Here is a 15,255-nt window from a genome sequence, read left to right on the forward strand (position 1 = left end):
GTAGTGTGCATATGGTAGAAAAGGCCTTCTGAGATGCAGAAGACAGTGAGATACTCCATTTTCACTGATCCAGCTTGTAGCTTGACAAGTATTTCCTTTGGGGCCACTTGTGATTTAAGTAGCTCTGTCATTCCCAAGCCTGTAAGGTGCCCTCAGCAGTGGCAGTGCAACAGTGTGCACAGCTACAGCAAACCATTCTGGATTAAATTCAGATCTCTTTGTTTGCCATACATTTGCACAAGTTTGGGAGAGGCTGAGCTACTCCTGTGTTGAAAAAAGTCTTTATCAAACTACGACTGCAGCAGTTAATCACTGTACTGACCTTAAGGCCCTTGAAAATCTGGTCTTTTGCTGTGCTTATAGTTCCGACGTGCATACGATTAGTGTTTGCACTTGCGTTACGCAAGAATGTAAGAATGACTGTACTTGGGCACATTAAAGATCCCTCTCGCCCAGTATCCTGCCTCTCCGAGCTGCCAAGAACAGATGCTTGGAGAAGAGTATAGTGTATATTGAGGAAATGCCTCTCCCAGCCTCCAGTAATTTGTGGCTCATAGGTTTCCTGAACCAGAGGTGATATTTGTTTTTAGAGCCCCCAGTGGGTTTTTTCTTCTACGAATTTGTCCAATCAGTGTTTGAAGCCATGTATGCTTGTAGCATCCACAACATCCTGTGGCAGAGTTGTAGGGCTTAAACACATTTTGTGTGGAAAAAAACACTTATTTTTGTTTGCTTTTAAACTTTCTGCCTGCTTGGTTTCATGCCTTGCTTGTTCCTTCTTGTATTGGAAGAGGCAGTGGAAAGGAGAATCGGTGTTATTCTATGTGACTTATGGGTTGATGACTTTTTCTTTTATTTACCATCCCTTGCTTGTGACTTTTCCAGAAGCATTTCAGAAAAAAGTTACTCTACCCCTGTCATTGTCCTTGCTGTCTTCTTTGCACCTTTTGCAGGTGTGTTCCTGATTGGTGGCAGTGATGCAGGAATCCAAGGAACAGGGTTTGGTTACAATAACCAGGACCAGCCACAGTATTTCACCATATGCCACCCAGTAAACTTACATGGCATATTAGGTTTCATTCTTTCATATTCTGCATGCTTTTTCTAGACAATCTTTAAGCATTGAGTTGGCACTTCTGTGGAACCATGATAACTCCAGTCACTCTTAAGTGGTAATAACTATTTCAGAATTTGTCATTGTCTACATATTTTTTTTTTAATACTATACATCATTTTACATTTACCTGCTGTTTTACAGCCCACTTAAACAGTATCATTAAAGTCTTCTTCAGATCTTTGGCCATTGCTTTTACAATCTTCAGTAATTTTTAAGTATTGTCAGCAAACTTTGTCACATAAGTGTCAAGCTTGTTTACTAGGTTTTACTTTAAAATATGGAAGGTGTTGATCCCAGAAGAGATAGATCCTTGTGAGACTCCACTGGTGATCCTTCTTTTTTTGGGAAAGAGGCAAATTGCTCCAGCTTATTTCCTGTTCATCAGTCATTAATTTGTGACTGAATTGTCCTTCTTACTCTGTGACACTTCAGTTTCATTGAGTGAGGGCATCTTTGTCAAACACAGCCCACTTGGATTTCTGTAAAGGATCAGATTAATCACTGTATGTTTGCTAACTGCATTGAAGGAGAAAAATGGGAAGTTGAGGTGAAAGTGATTGTTGCTTATGAATGACAGTCACCCTCATCCAGAGGCATATTTCAAGCACTAGGCTGTTTCCATATCATGCTGATATAATTAGTTTTAGTGATATTTATAGTGAAAGATTTCACATGGATCATAGCCAGTATTTGTCAGAATTGCTTTTATTAGCATTTTTTTTTTCTTCAGGTAGAGGACAGAGTTCTCATAGGAAGGATTCTTCAGTTTCTAGAAGAGATGGACGTAGAGGGTTGTGATGGAGTTATACAAGACTCTGGTTGGTCTGCAGAGGGTGGGTAGCAAACAGTAACTCACTGTATCTTCTGGTATCAAGTGATGACTCAGGTTTTGCAAGAGGTGGATCTTCATGCTAAAGGTAATATGCTTATATTTTTTTCCCCAAGAGATGTAATAGATGCAAAAGAGAAGATTTAAAGTGAAGGTTATTTAATAGGTCGACTGGATCCACCTTAGGATAACACCTGAAATCAGCTAAAATCTAGGAGAACACTGGAATGGAGCAAATGCATGATGCTTGCTTTTACTTGTCTGTATGGAATATCTTTGTTATTTTTTTTTTTTCATGAGGAATGGGAGCTAATGTGTCCCTAACAACTTTAAATGCTGTCTCCCTCTGAAAGCAGAGGGATCATAAACAGATGTAAGGAAAACTGAAGTATTGTGGCAGGTCTAGTGGGATGGAGGTTGAGAGAGGGTAAAAAAAGAGAATACTGGGCACTGATTATCACTGAATGACATTTTCTACTCTAAAGGCATGAAGGGAACTAGGGAGTGCTGCCCAGGGGTGCTTGCTTGGAGATGTGACAAGGTGAGGGAGGGATCAGAAACAGACCCCATCACTTGTGACAAGCTTCCCCCTCTTGCTGAGGGTGGCCAGGGAAGGATTTATCAATAGATTCCATGACTTTGTGGAATCTTAACAAACAGCCTAAGGCTCTATTGAGGAAATACCAGTTGCAGAGGCAGGATTTTGGAGTAGATGGACCATTTGTTGTGTATAAGGTTTAACTCAGCTGCTGCTCATGGAGACCTGGACTGAAATGTTGCTAAACCTGAAGGCTCCCTTTGCTGTGTCTGTTTGTTGTATAGGAAATGTTAATGCCAGCAGGAAAAGTGCAAACATAGTACAGGGAGAGGTCAAAAACCTCCTTAGTCCAGCTTAGTTTTGTGTGGGAGAGCTCTTTCTATAGGGCAGCCAGTGCAATGGGCTACTTGCAGCTGTAAATTCTGACCTACCTGGAGAAGGGAGATCCTGCATGTTCCTCAGACAGTACATTTAGTAATTTCTGCTTGGATAGAAGTATTTCTTGAGCTTTGAACAAGCTAACTGACTAATAATCAATTAATTTAACAGTGTCTGTCTCTTGGAAGTATAGTGCTACAAGCTTTCTGAGAGTAACAGAAATATTCCTTTTTCTCCATCTGTTTTTGAAACCTCGAAGTTCTTTATGTCCCAAAGCCAAAATGGAATACTGAGGTTATCCAATGTGATTTCCCCACATGTGCAGTCTGTGGAGCTTTTCTGAGAGATAAAGTGAAACATCTCTCTTAGAAACTGATCTTATCTTAGCATTAGATCATGGTGTGTTTGTCACCTCTTCTGAAAGCTCTGCCAGTGTTTAATTATTCCTGCCGTTAGAAAACTAAAAGACATCTTATTTCAATGCTTGTTTTGTCTAATGGCCAACTTTCAGCTGTGGAATATGCCTGTGCTAGCACAGGCAGTAAAAGTTCTCTACTATCTGATCTCTTTTCCATGTAGAAGTATTTGAAATGTAAAATTGAGCTTTGGTTGGAACAGAACACACTGAGTTCTTTTGCTTCTAGAACTCTGTGCTTTTCCCTCTTGATTGTTCTTGGAGTGTTTGCCAAACCCAGGTAATATTCTGGCAGCAGCCTGGAATAGTGTGATCATAGACAAGCTTCCTCCTTCACTACTGTTTGATACTTGGCTTTTTACAATTTTGGGCATTGCATTACCACAGTTGGGTGTGTCATATGAGAGAGGGTTTTGTAACATTATGCATGTGTGGGTATTTCTCCTCCATCTATGAGTAAAATCATGCAAATTGGTCCAAGACCATTTATAAACGATAGGTTAGAAAGCTTATTACTCCTTTCACGTTGTCATTATATTTTGTTTCTTTTTTTTTTTTTTTTTTTTTTTTTTTTTTTCTTGGAAGGAATAGCAAAATATCTTTTCCACTGACTTCTCACCCTGTTCTTTTTTGGAAAGCAGTCAGTGAACAGCAGGGAGAAACTGGCCAAACCCCAGAGTGCTACTCAGATTTATTTTGTCTCCACAGCTGCAGAGAAGCTGTTACCATGCTTTCCTTGCTGCGTGGCAAGCCTAGGAACTGGAGAGATCTTTCTTTTTTCCTAATTAGAACTTCTGTACTTCAAATATAATAAGTGTTTTCTTTTCCCTCTAGGTGACATCAGTGCTAGTAAAGGCAGTACCCCTGTTGTGATGAGCCCTGTATGTAGACTGCAGAACAGTTTGGTTGGTGTTCTTTGGTTATTTTTGCCATAAGTCTTCCCTTTTGATTGACAAGTGAAGAATAAAGTTTTTGGAGTTGAGTTGTCACTTCGCTTCTCAGTTTTCTCTGCAGCTCTGACTCTCAGGTTGCTGATCACAGCTCAGTTGCAGCTCCCCCAGCCATGGACCCTGTGAGTAACAGCTCACAGCACTCAAAGCTGTTCTTTATAACTTAATGTCAAAACCTACAAGATGGAATGAAACTTAGTCTGAAGACGATGGAGGTTTATTTTCAAAATTCAAGCACATAAACTGAATCAAATGGACTTACTGCTATCAATGGAGATTGCATTTGCAATCAAGTGGAGTTTTTTCCTATTCACATTACATATTGTATAAAAGCAAGTATAGCTCAATCATAGCCAAATACATTCTGTAAACATCATTGCCTCTTCTTATTAAAGGAGAGATGGAATGCTGCTAACTTCTAGAAGATCAGGAACCATCAGTTTACAGAAATGATTATTGACACCTGTTCTGTGACGTTGTTTAGGGTTGATTTTAGGGTAGTTCTGACCTGTGCCTCTTGTCAAGGGAGCTGAAGAAAGTTGCTGAGAAGGACATTGGTAAAGACTACTAAATTACAAGCTGTAATTGCACCTTGCCATTAAAAACTCAGTTAGTGTTCGCAGACCTCAGACTCCTTTTCTCATCTTCCTTTGTTGCTGTCTCTTTGTCTTGTGGCAGGAAGAAAGAAAGAAAAAAAAAGTGCTATTTTCTAATGAAAGATGCACAATTCTAGCCTGTGGAGCTTCTAATATGGTTAACCAGAGTCCAGAGTGCATGGCTGGCTGGCAGGCACTCTTACTGATCTTACTGACTTTATTTTCTGAAGTTTATTCCCTTTTCAATGGAGAAATAAAGGTAATGAAGAAGCCAGGGCGTAGCTGTGGAGGAATCAGATGTTCTCTTATGACATGCGTAGTTCTGTGTTTTCTTGATCCTTTTTCTGAGGAGGCAGGAAAAGAAACCAGAAAGAACAAAACTGTCAGTGCCCCATAGGTGTTTCTCACTGCCTGCCATAAGCTGATTCTTGTTGGTGCCAGAGCTGCTTCTACCTGACTTCTTCAATAGCCATCGTTTTGCCTTTCTGTGTCCTCATCAGAGATGTTGGCTCCTGGCCAGCTGTTCCTCTGAGTTCACTTGTGCCTTCATCCTAATGTTTAAAAATATGGGGTGTTGAAAATAAAGCAAATAGTCATCTAAAAGCTGGTAAAGGGGAATAGAATCAAGAGATCAATTCTGTAATGTGCTTATTAGATAATAATAGAACTGAGCCAAAAGATAGATCCAGACACAGACAAAAGGGATGTGGAGTCAAGTGACCAGTTCTGCAAGGGGCTTGTTGGATAGGAGTGGCACCAGAGGGCTGATAGCATTTCTCTGGCCTGAGAAAATGGAATCATCACTTCTCTCAAAGTTGAGTATTGTAATGGACAAACCTCTTTTGTTTAAATCAATAACTAGGTAGGCATTGCGTCAGCAGCTCAGATGATTCAGCTTGTCCATGTGAGATTTCGATTTCCTGTCACAAGAGTAAGAGCAAATACTGTATTAGCCACATTAATTTCATATCTTGAATATTAGAATAGCTAAGCAGGCAGTGAAAAGATGCAGTACACTGCATTTCTTGTCCAAAAGCGGAATAGAAATGAAGGAGCCAAGAGAGCTCTTCTATCAGAAGTGCCTGGGTTTGGTGTGGCACTGCTTTTCTTTAGAATAATTATTAGCCTTAAGGGGAAAGCTGCTGCTGCTTACTGTTGGTTACAGAGCACTTGAGGATAATAGTAAGGTGCTGTCCAAGGCTAGGATTAGGCATTTGCAAAACACTCAAAGATTTTGGATATATTCCTGACTGGATGCTTTGGGAAACCAGGGCACATATCTGAATGTTATTGTGTTGGAGTAATGGATATGTGTTATTGACTTTACACCTAGCAGTTGACTTCCTGAGCAAGCTCATCTGCCTTCTTGCAGCACAGTGTGTAAATGTTGTCCTGCCTGTCAAGGTGGTTCTTAAGAGTCTTTAAAAGGGCCAGTTCTTTATTTTTCTCTGATAGATATTTTTTATTGCCCATGCTGCCTGCCATAAGCCAACATAGCTTTAGTGCTATAAGAAAGGCAGTGGGTTATTGTAGATATGATGGTAGGCATTTATTTAAAATAAATGTTTTTTTAAAGCCTTATTTAATTCCTATTCATGGAAGCTGAGTAACTGAAGCTAACGAAGCAGTGAAGACCACCAAGCTGGTGAACTATTTGAAACTAAACCAAAATGCTTTATCCCCCAGCAAGACTTTGTTCCTCAAGAACTACAATAGATAAATGGACAGGTCATGTAGAGTCTCAGTGATTTCATTTCCACATCAAATGATGATGTGCTGTGGTTAGTGTACTTTTGTAGTGATGTTATAGTGTTTGAAACCTGGTGAAAATGCTGCTCTTTGAAGGAAGAAACATGGACACTCAAAAAACTACCTTTGAAACCACATTTAGAGCCTTTTAATTCCACTAAGCTGTGTCTTTTGTGAGTTTTTTAATTTACAGTTAGGTCCCACGAACCCTAAATCTAGTTATCTGTCAGAAGTTATTTTCAAATGTTCTGTTATATAAATACTATGTTAAAGTGCAGTGGGGGAAGTGGGTTCAAGACTAACAGCCTAGTCTTCCAATGATTTAGAAGTCTAGCTTATAAATTTTTACAATTTGAAATTGTTCAAGTGTTAACACAGTCCATTATGTACCTGGAAAATAGGATGATGCTGTATTTCTTTCCAGTAAAAAATACTGTCTTTGCTATTGGAGTTGCATCATAAATATTTTCACTTTTTGTTATACACGTAGTAAACATTTCTACCAATAAAACATGTTTTAAAACCTTTTAGTTGGTCTGGATTTTTATGAATGTAAAAGCAAGACAGCAATTCAAAACATTCTATGTACGTGTTTAAATTTCCAGAAGCGGATGGGACTGTTGAGGGTGGACTGTGGAGAGTATAAGAATTTTTGAAATGTAATTTCTGATTCAGTTTCAGTCCACACACATCTTCATCAGCTGTCTGTATAGGAAGATTTTCTCTAATGATTTTTGTTACATGGTGTGAGAAGTAATTCACCATAAACATTCTCATCTGTTTGTAGCCAAAATAAGTTAATTAGTTAATTGATTGATACTTGGGTAATTTTTGTCTTGACATTTACTGAGTCCTGTTGTGTTCTGAAGCTCTTGTAGGTGTTTGACATATCAGCTAATTCAGCTAATGCTAAAAATACTTAACAAGAGTTAGAATAAGAAGCTGATTTTCCGTGCACATATGGAATGCACCTTCCAGTATCTGCTCGTTGTTCAAACACCCAGCAATCCATTCAGGACAGATTTCCAGTGAAGTTTTTGCTTCTAAGGGGCTCATTCAGCTGGTCCTAATTTACTGAAGTGACTGCAAGCTGTCTTGTGGAAATGGGCTCGATGTACACTCTGTGTGTTTATCACTTGGATATGTTACCTGCTAGCTCAACAGGATTAAAAAGCAGTAATAGATTGTGTAGGTCCTGCCATCCCTGTTGAATTTCCCCTGTGGGATTTGATGGAAGAGTTCACAGTGCAGATTGTCTTTCAGGATGGAAGAGACAGTACAGAAAGGTTACAATAGTGAACAAATGCTGACCTACAGTGTTCAGAAGGCACTTCTGCTAAAGACTAAATCATGAATGCAGTTAGACCCAGTTTGAGACATTTTACTTTGTTAATCCAAACAAAAAAAAAAACTAAGTGGAAAAGTTACATCCACTAAGGAGTGAGGAGAATTCAATCTGTGGGATGAAAACTTGAGAAAACATTTCAGCTGCATTTCAGGAAGCTTGAAGACTTCTATGAAATGCAGTACTTGTCAGATTGATTAATTGATGCTCAAGCCTGTTTTCCTTTTATCCTTTGAAAATACAGCTGTCATGCTTTGAGCTCAATAATAACGATTCAGAGAACCTAGTTTTCTAATACATTAGTTTTCTAATATGCCTTTCTGGTGCTATTTTTGATGGGAACTTGGCGCTGCTGCCTCTGCAGGTTGTTTTCATCCCACTCAGGGTCATACACGTGCAGAAGGATTGCACAAACACCTGAATCAGACTCTGCAAATGGTTTAAGTGTAGTTCCATGTTTCCAGGAAGGCTGTCTCCCTGTGCATGTGGAGTTCTTTTGGTGGTGCCTCTTGGGGTAAGACAAGGAGTAATGGTTTTAAACTGAAGGAGGGTTGATTGAGATTAGCTGTAAGAAGAATTTTTTACAAAGAGTGAGATATCCAGTGAGATACACTGGATTAGGTTGCTGAGAATGGTGGTGGGTGCCCCATCTCTGCAGGGATTTAAGGTCAGGTTGGAGGGGATTTTAAACAACCTGGTAGAGTGAAAGGTGTCCTTGCCCATGACAGTGGAGTTGGAACAAGATGATCTTTAAAGATCTCTTATAGCCAAAACCAATATATGATTCTATGATTTCCAGATATCCCAGGTGCTAAATGAGAGATTTGCTTCTCTTTGCATTGAAGGGCATACAGCTCAGAATCATCAAACTGTGTTTCTCTGCACTCTTAAAATACCATCTGTCATTATGAAACAAGTGCACAAATGACAAAACTACCTTTGTGTTCTATGCAGCTTTCAGAGAACACCACTTCACCAATGCAAAGCAGAGTGTTAAACTCCAGACAAAACTAGGCAATGTAATGTCAGTGTGGGGTGCTACTGGGAAAAAATGCACTGACAGTGGAATGATTTCATCACTAGCAATGTTTCTTTGATGTTTGTTCTGTTAATCTGGTAGCCTCTGTTCATTGAGGACTAGCAGCAGCTCTTATGACTGCACCTTACTTCAGTTTCATTGTAAAGGAGCTTTTATAATGCCCCAGAGCAAGGAATTGTCATCTGAAAAATGGAATGCCTAGTAATTGAAACAGGTTTATTAGTTGCTAAAATCACACCATTCAGTATTTAGTGTATTTACAAGCATTGTTATTATCATAAAAATAACATTTTAATATGGAGTCTTTTAGTAAAGACCTTTGGAAGGAAATGAGGGAATCAAGTCAGAACTGATGTCAAGTGTTTTGGACAGCACCGGAAGATCAGAGAAAAAATGAATAAATTATAATCACTGTTTTAGAGAAAAGCTTATCAATGAGTTGTATGGTTAATGCAGTGACTGAAGACATTTGGATATTTAAATATCCAGGCATAGATGGATGCAGTGGCATATTGGTAGCAACTATGTCTTTATTAATTGACTTAAATTACACCTGTGCAGTATGAAGGTGGCAAAAATATGACCCTGAAAGTTAAATTGTTTACTGATTTAGTTATTTGTATATTCTTTGACATTTACAGTAATCCCTGTTTTTAGGACAGAGGAGAATCTGTTTACAGGGTTGTTTTGCCAGTTTAGCAGACACTTTAGCAGAAGTGTCTGCTGACTCGAGTCTTTGTTTGAGCTCAGGGCACAGTGGTGTTCATAAACCTAACACTTGGGCATTGTTTCTGTTCTCAGGCAGAAGGGAAGAAACACGTCTTGTCCTTGAAAGAAATTTTGGCTTTTGATCCTTTGTGATGGAACTGTATTACCCTGCTTGGTGAGGAGAAGCTTTTGTGCAGATTGTAGAGTGTCCATTTCTTTGTGCAGACATTGATAAGAATTGTGAATTAGTTTATCTTTGACTGCCATTTAATGGGAATTCTGTTAAAAGAAGCTAAGGACTAAGCACTTATTGTGTCTAAGGGTTGCCTCAATTTTATTTAGGATTAAAGCCACTGGTAATTTTATTTACAGTTTTATAATAAATTGATAATTTTTTTTCCCTGTTCTCTACATGCAGATCTGCTGCTGAATCTCAGGGGAAATTTGTTCTCAGGAAAAACTTCACACGAGTGCTTCTTATTTTTGGCTCTGAATTGATCTGCTTATCTCATTTGTGGTAGGAAATGGGAAGGTTGCAGGTGCTTCATGGAAACAAAAATATTGATGCCAAGGGATTGGAACTTTCACAAATTATTTTTTTTTCATGCTGGAAATAGAGTTCCTGCTCAGTGATGATGACGCCAAATTAAATTGTATCTTGGTCTCTCTTTGACATGTATATGAACAAATAGTATTTTAACTCTTAGCAGTACACTGGTTTTTGTTATATTTTATTTTGCCAGTAATTTCTGTCTAACTATAGATGGTTTCACCACTGCTACTATACAGGTCATAGCTGTGATCTATAAAAGAATACTGGGAAAAAAAATTAGTATTGCTAAAGTCGATTCCTGTTGTGTTTTCTGGTTTCATACTTTTCTTTATGCAATATTTGTTATTCAAGTGAGCTTTAATGCTTATGATCAAGTCTTAAAATTGTATTACCATCTGTAAGCAGCCATTCATTGTCTGATTAGAAAATCCCCTTGAGCTCACCTGAGTGATTCTCCACCAAAGTTCAGTTTATGAGTTACCTTTTAATTTTCTTTGTAAGCAGCTGCATCTAAAATAAGCCTTGGAATAGCAGTTGGGAATGGATTTCTTTCCTCTGGCCTCCTTAGTCTTGGAACAATTTTTTATGGGCAGTATCTCATACTGGACCAATAGATACTTTTAATTCAAGCTTGTACTTCAAATTTAATGACTGTGAAACATTATTCTTTGGAAATTGCTTTTTGCAAAACAAGATTAGAACTCTGCATTATTAGTAAATAAGTAATTTTTATACAGCACACACATTTTAATGCAGCGTTATTGTTCACTTGCCAAACTTTGTATTTTCAGCTGGTATTTTAATTTAAATTATATTTTATTTGTGCCTTAGACATAGAAAAGTCTATATTGTTTTGGGTCAAGAATCAAATATCAATACAGATAATACCTCTTAGGTTTCCCAATTCAATGTAGGAGTTCCTTTCTGCAATGTATAAAATCAGATGAAACTTTCTTCTTGGTTCTATTGCTGTGAAGCAATTGTTTGTGTAAATTCAATGAACTTACAACTTACTGCTAGGTTTTGTTCATCTCTGTTCCTAAAAAACCAGGGAGTTTACATTCCAAATAAAAGTTAATTAGATTGTAACATTTTAGTGGGCATTAAACAGAGTTTACACAGGTAGATATTTTATGTTGGTTTGTTCTTTCGCTGTGAACAAGACAGTGAGACAAAGTCATGTGCACAAAAATCAATATAGTTGGAGATCTGAAAGCTCCAAAGTGAGCATCAGTGTTGCAGGGAATGAAGGTGCCCTGCAGAATCCTCTGGTCAGTCTCCTTTTTATAGGCAATAAGAAATCATAGGTTTCTTTGCCTGCACAGGTTGAAATGCAGCTGTTTTTGCTGCTTGCCTGGTTCCACGAGCAGTTCCCATGCTAGTCTTGTCTCACAGCATAGTTGTGCTAAGAGGAGTCAAGTTCAGTGTTTTCTGTGTAATTAATATCTGAATAAATCTGTGAGGAACTGACAAACATGCCAAGTCTGGTTTGCTGATGCTGTGGATTAGGGTCTTTAGCAAATCTGAACATGCACCTCTATTTATCCATGTAAAACCTAATAGACAAGAATAGAGAAGATAAATGAGTACTTAAAAACACACAGGATGCTCAAAAGAACTTGCAGTAATCCCAGTGATGCTGGGACACATCATATGCTTGGCACATCTTTTGAGTCTATTGAAAGAAAGTCTTCAGAGAGAAGGTGTTTTGATGTCTTATAAAATCAAATTTTATTACAAATCCCCCTTTTTTTTGGGGTCATATTTCTTTTAATCCTTACAGTGTATGAGTAAGAATGATGAATTACAGAGTTGTTTTGTTTTATCTGGCCAGGAGTTAATTTCCCTGCTCCATACAACCTTTTTATGTTTGCAATACTCATGCTAGAAGAGCAATGACAAAGGAATGATGCTTTTAATGCTCAGTGTCTTTGTTCAGTCTGGTTTTGTTGTCAGTGCAGCTTCTGAGCCTGGTGTGGGGTTTGGAGTCTTGATAGATTGATAGTGGTTTCTTTGAGGCTCTGTGAAGTCTGATACAGACTTTAGAAGCTCTGGTTCTTTTTCTTCCCTTGATGAAATTAATTTGGCTTTAGGCATTTATCAGCTGAATTCAAGAATTACATTTCCCTTTTGGCTGTTGGGGAGACCTTGAAGTAGGGTTGAATATTTTGTTTAAGCCATTTGTGTTTTCATGTAAGGACCAAACATTCAAGTTGATACAATTTAATCATCGATTACCTTGTCTTTTAGACTGTGATTCCATTAGGAATAAAACAATTCTGCATCTCAGTGGGCCTCAGAAAGGAGCTAATAACATACACAGTTATAAATTTTTACCTTTTCTTTTTAACAAGCTTTTTCATATGATCCTGCAGCTGGGACACTTGACAACAAAATTAACAGCATTAACTTCCCTGATAAAACATTAAATCTTCTAATTAATTTGTTCTCATCAAACATGCCTTGTAGTTGTTTCCTGAAGAGTTAACAAGAAAAGAAATCTCATTGAAGAACAATATAAGGAGGGTATATCTGATATTATAGGCTTCTACTGGATCTTTTAGGCAACATTACTTTTTTTTTTTTTCTGGTTTGTTCGGTTTTAACAGTGGGATTTTTTTCTAACACAGAAAGTTGAGTTTGTAACTTTTCTGTCATCTGTGTTAACTGCAGATGAGTGTATAGAGGGAGCTGTAGGTGTTTGGAATGGTAAACGTGTGCATGATGTGTTGAAAGCATCACTGTGGCAAATTACACTTGGCTTTGCAGTCATTTTGAAAACTTAATATTGACATTAAGTTCAGTTTATATATTTACTGTTGTAGGAACATTGGAATTTATTGCAAAGTTCTTCAAATAAATCTACTACAGAGAAAAATAGTGTAGAACTCTCTTCTGGCTTCAAAATACTCACACTTTTATATAATGCAATACATTCTGTAAAGCTTTTCTCTGTTGTTGGTCATGAACCAATATATTACAGCTCCTAAGAGGCTATGTTGATTTACTGTAATTTTCCTTGATTCTGCTGTCTCTGACATTTTTCAGGGTGCTGCTGGCAAGTACATGAGTTGAGCAGATACAGTTAAAAAGAGACTTAGTTGCAAGTTCTTATTTAGCCTACAATTTTGGTCACATGTGGGCTTATCCCAGCTTCCTGGTAAATTGCTGCCCCTCTCCTCTCCATGTGTAATGTCCAGACTAGAAAGTTAAGGCAAATTTCAGTGCTAAATACTAAAGCATAAATACTGTGATTCCACGGTGAATTGCTACTTGCATAGATATATATTTGGTCTGTGATCTGTTCTCTAGGCCTTTAATTTTCAGTGTATTTTAGAGTATATTAGAGCAGGCCTAATGACAGGATCAGATTTATCTTTCATTAAGAGTATGCACAGAGATTATATAAAGTGATGAGGAAAGGCTGAGAAGAAAAAGAATGCTTCTCAGATATGCACACAGCCCTGACACAACAAGCTTTTATCTTTTAAAGGACAAACAGTACTGTGTTAAAAAATAGAAAATGCTGCTTTCAATGTTGACTATTTTTGGTGCTTTCAAAAAATTCAGAAAGTATCAAGTTACCCTCAAGCTATATTGCTCACTGGTTATCTTCCTTACAAGATAGGCTAATAACAGTGAATTCTTGGCCAGTTTATTGTAGTTAAATTTTCATTCTTCCTTCCAACAGTTTGCTAGGATTCAGTTCCAGATGACCTAAGGTTGTTATGCTCATTAGGCTTGATAAAAAAGATTTCTTGTTTTTCTTATTAATGGATTTCCTGTTCATAGAAAACTTTTGTGTAGATTGCCCACCCCCTGGCTAACAGTTTAACATGTTTTGACCTGCAGACTTGAATATTTGTCAGTCACAGTTGAGTGCTTTTGTGCGTTGTAGAGATTGCGAGAAGTTTGTGTCTGATGTAATTATAGCACAGTTACGTGCAAGGAAGTGTCCTTTGCATGATCTGTTGCATCTTAAATGCACACTATAAAAACAGGACTTGAAAAGTTTTATCCCAGCATTGGTGTGATGCTGATGTGTCAGTCTTGCTGACTGTGTGATGCTTCACCTGGCAGTCAAAGCAAAACACAAATCCACACTTGCAGTATTCACCTGCCTTTTGTAGGTTAAAGACTTGTGCTGCTCTCTTGCAGCACCATTTAATGAACAATGGGGAAGCAAAAGAGCTTCTGAAAATCCTTGCAGTGGTTTACATGCTTGTTCTTTTATTTCCTTCTTGAAAATAAATTGCTTTGAACTTTTTGATTTTTAGTTGCTTAATTTTTAATTGCTTGGAACTTCTCCTGTGCAATGAGGACTGAGAAGGATCTTTGTAAGTCTATTCTGAAATTACCAGATCAGGATTTTAACAGGGGATATTAGTATGATCAGGCAAATCAAGAAGCACATTTGCCTTGTCTTTTGTCTGCATCTCCTGTAACAATCTGGTTCTCCCATCTAACTGAGTGTGATAACCCCAATGAAAGATTTCAGGCAAGAGGAACAGACTTAGGTGTTATTCCAGTATCAGCACTCTTTCAGTGCTTTTGCTGTGCAAGTGTGTAAGTGACTGAGCTGAGAAGTGCAGAGCCTCAAGAAAAGCTTTGGCCATTCTTCTTCATACCCCACTATTTCATAACTATAAGTTATGAGCAAACTTCTGTGTACCTTTGTAGGGAGTGATAGCAATAATCTTTGCCTAGCAAATCAAGATTATGTGACGCTTTTATCTTCAGCCCTAAGCTTTGCAGGAATCAGCTGGCTGTTTGAACCTGATTTTTAGCTTGTGGCAAAAGCCACAAGCCCAAAGTAAATGAAGTTCTTTATCACCTTTGAAAATAAATGAATGAAGAGAGGCTCACAATCCTTTTCACATGATGTGAACAAAGTGTTGTGTGTGCTTACTAATGCTTTTGTATCTAGGGTTGTAAAAATTTTTTATTTTGAAAAGTGTAAGTTGAGTCCTTAAAATTATGGCATGTTCTGTGTAATCTATTCTTCAACTGCTTGCTCTGATAGATTTAGTAGTTTGAA

At 37.9% G+C, this 15,255-nt stretch overlaps 1 protein-coding gene across 13 annotated transcripts in view; it reads left to right on the plus strand.

The window, feature by feature from the left end:
- Positions 1 to 15,255, plus strand: part of MAST2 (microtubule associated serine/threonine kinase 2) — a 219,421-nt gene that overhangs the window by 32,532 nt on the left and 171,634 nt on the right. Inside the window, exon 2 of one of the 13 annotated variants that reach the window (XM_086902243.1) lies at positions 9,758 to 9,839. The exons of the other annotated variants lie outside the window; for them this stretch is intronic. The gene's annotated coding sequence lies outside the window, so the exon portion shown is untranslated. The remainder of the gene's footprint in view (positions 1 to 9,757; positions 9,840 to 15,255) is intronic. 13 annotated transcript variants of the gene reach the window in all.

Source organism: Cyanistes caeruleus, chromosome 9 (genome assembly GCF_971803275.1).
Source record: "Cyanistes caeruleus chromosome 9, bCyaCae1.hap1.1, whole genome shotgun sequence".
Lineage (NCBI taxonomy): Eukaryota > Metazoa > Chordata > Aves > Passeriformes > Paridae > Cyanistes > Cyanistes caeruleus.